The 2,634-nt window shown below is 37.3% G+C and overlaps 1 long non-coding RNA gene across 1 annotated transcript; it reads right to left on the minus strand.

Moving 5' to 3' along the window:
• Positions 1 to 672: 672 nt before the first annotated feature.
• LOC107103916 lies at positions 673 to 1,281 on the minus strand. Its single transcript, XR_001482212.1, has 3 exons — positions 1,133 to 1,281; positions 925 to 956; positions 673 to 794 (listed from the first exon to the last, which is right to left on the minus strand). It is a non-coding gene; the product is annotated as an uncharacterized LOC107103916 (long non-coding RNA).
• Positions 1,282 to 2,634: the final 1,353 nt, after the last annotated feature.

Here is a 2,634-nt window from a genome sequence, read left to right on the forward strand (position 1 = left end):
GCGACGTCCCACAATGCAACGTGGATCCCGAGCCCTATTAAAAATACATTTCATAAAGATCCTTCAACTAACTGTCATATTTATTTTCATTATTTTGGATTTCAAAATATACAATAAATGTTTCAAACATAATATAGAAAAATAATCAAAGTTTCCAAATTTATAGGATTTTTTTTTTCCCCCATGTGCTGGGAGGAACGGATTATATCTGGTGGCTAAAATCAAACTTTATAACTTCAGCAAATAATGATCAAATGTCCCCAAATCCACAGAGTTTGTTGTTGATGAAGAGAGAAATAAACAGTTAAAGACTTGAAGGTACATTTATTTAATCTGATGTTATGGAGGAGGAAAGGATTATTTCAGTGAGCTAAAATATATGGTTCCCCCCTCATAACTCTGGCAAATAATGATCAAATGCTACCAAAAATCATTTGTTGTTGATGAAGAGATAAATAAACACAATTAAAGACTTGCAGGTAAATAAATTTCTTCCCATGTTATGGAGGGGGAATTCTTGTGTGTGATAGCATGAAGTATAGCAGAAATTTCTTTAATCCAGTTATCTGTCATATTTTATATTAGAACGGGAAGTCTCCCTAATCTTCACCCTCAGGGCTGAGCCCCTGATCTCCTGGAATCCTAGATCCGCCCCTGGTCAGTTGTCTGTCAAAGTAATTATCAAAGTTTTTACCTACCTGCAAAAACAACCAGGCAGGAGTTGAAGATCAGCAGAATCCTGATGAGGAGGAGCGTTAGAGCAGCAGCCATTATTTGAAGCTCAGTGAGTTAAACTTAAAGTTCAAAGGACAAAAAAACAAACAAAAAACTTAAGACTTAAAAACTTAAATTAAATGTAAACAATCGTTTTTAGATCTCCGTTATAGTCAGAGGGGATATTCAACATAAAGTTAGTTAGATTACCTTCAACGACTTCTAGGAGGAAGTAGGTGGAGCTGAAAGGAAGAGACGACCGCAGAGCGTTAGTGAAAATAAATAAACTGCTATCATTGGTTCCTAACTAAACCTATTAAATGGCCTCCGCAGCCATCTGGCAATATTAGCCTTAAATAATCAGATACTGACGGACAGCGCCCAGTTTACTGCAGAAGACGGTGCGCCCTGTCATTACCTGATCCGCATAGGTGTGGCGCACAGGCAGTTCTACCTGCGAAATAGTCATCCCCTCATCGGGAGCGCGCACGGAGTAGGAAGAACAAACGGAGTTAACTCCGCCTCAATTACATCAGACTGATCGAGAAATTTGAAAAGTTTTACATGTATGAAAGTTGAGATTTACTGTTTTATTCTTCCCTTCACATGTTATAGCAGAATATCGCCAGTGATACTGATTTAAACTAATAATAATAAAACACAAAGGTTTGCTTGAAAGCTGGTCGCTGACAGCCGTGTCTACTCCTTCCTCTGAAAGCAAACAGCTCTTTGTTCTTTTCCACACGTCCCTTAAAGGAATAGTACACCCAAAACATGATTAGCCTTCATTTTCTACTCACCCCCATGCTGAACAACACTCTGGAGTACTTTTTTGATATNGCTATCTGACGGGGTTTATAGGCGAGGGTTACGGGGGCGAGAAAGCAAAAGTAACGCAATAGTTACTTTTACTAGTAACTAGTTACTTTTATTGTGGAGTAACTCAGTTAGTAACTCACTTTTTGGGAGAAGTAACTAGCAACTATAACTAATTACTTTTTCAAAGTAATGTGCCCAACACTGTTTATTTATTATTTTGTAGTTTGCAACATTTTATCTTGGACTTTTTTCATTACTGCTGGACATTGCAGACTTAATGCATTTCCTCTAATTGTTTGCTTGTTTTTCTTTTTTGGTTTTATATCACTTGGTTACCAAATTAAAGGACCATTGCAGCCACCTAACATCTCATTGTCCCCTCTAGGTGCAGTATGACACTTCTGACTATGTGGTCTTGTTTTGGTAAATATGAACACGTCCTTTGGTTACTAACATATAGGCTAAAAACAAAGTTTTACAAAGTACAGGATAAAAATACAACTAGCCAACATGGTGCACTTATTTAATCAGAATACCTTTGTATGCAACCAAAGTGAGCTACTGGCATAAATATGTGTAGCACAATACTAGAACCCTTTGAGCTATCGGAGAGGTAGGTACTTGCAGAAACTATCTAAGGTTTGGCAAAATGACTTTTCTGGACTTTTCTGGGATGCTGTGTTTATATGGTTGTTATAAAGTCTGAGTTAATCATTTTGATGTGAGGTATCACTTTAATGACTGCCTACAGGGTAAAATGAGAGAACAAAGTGATGCAGCCACAGTAGAGTTGAGTGTTTCTAGGATTTTTTTGAAGATGTGAAACTGACTGGACAAATTGTTAATATTTAATATATAATATAAAGGCATATGTAACAACTGCATAAGCTACAAAGACTGAAACCAGCATTAAAACACACTAATCTGTGTCTGTGTGTGTGTGTCTGCTATAATAACAGCAGATCAGGACAAAAGGCTGACACAGACAACAGACGACAGAAACATAAACCAACAGAACCCTGTCTGAGTGAGAGCCGAAAACCAGACAGACCTAAAAATTGAGTCTATTGTTTGGATGGTTTTAAATCCCCTTGTGATAAA

The sequence above is a fragment of the Cyprinodon variegatus genome, unplaced genomic scaffold (genome assembly GCF_000732505.1).
Source record: "Cyprinodon variegatus isolate N-32 unplaced genomic scaffold, C_variegatus-1.0 Scaffold1563, whole genome shotgun sequence".
NCBI classification, from domain to species: domain Eukaryota; kingdom Metazoa; phylum Chordata; class Actinopteri; order Cyprinodontiformes; family Cyprinodontidae; genus Cyprinodon; species Cyprinodon variegatus.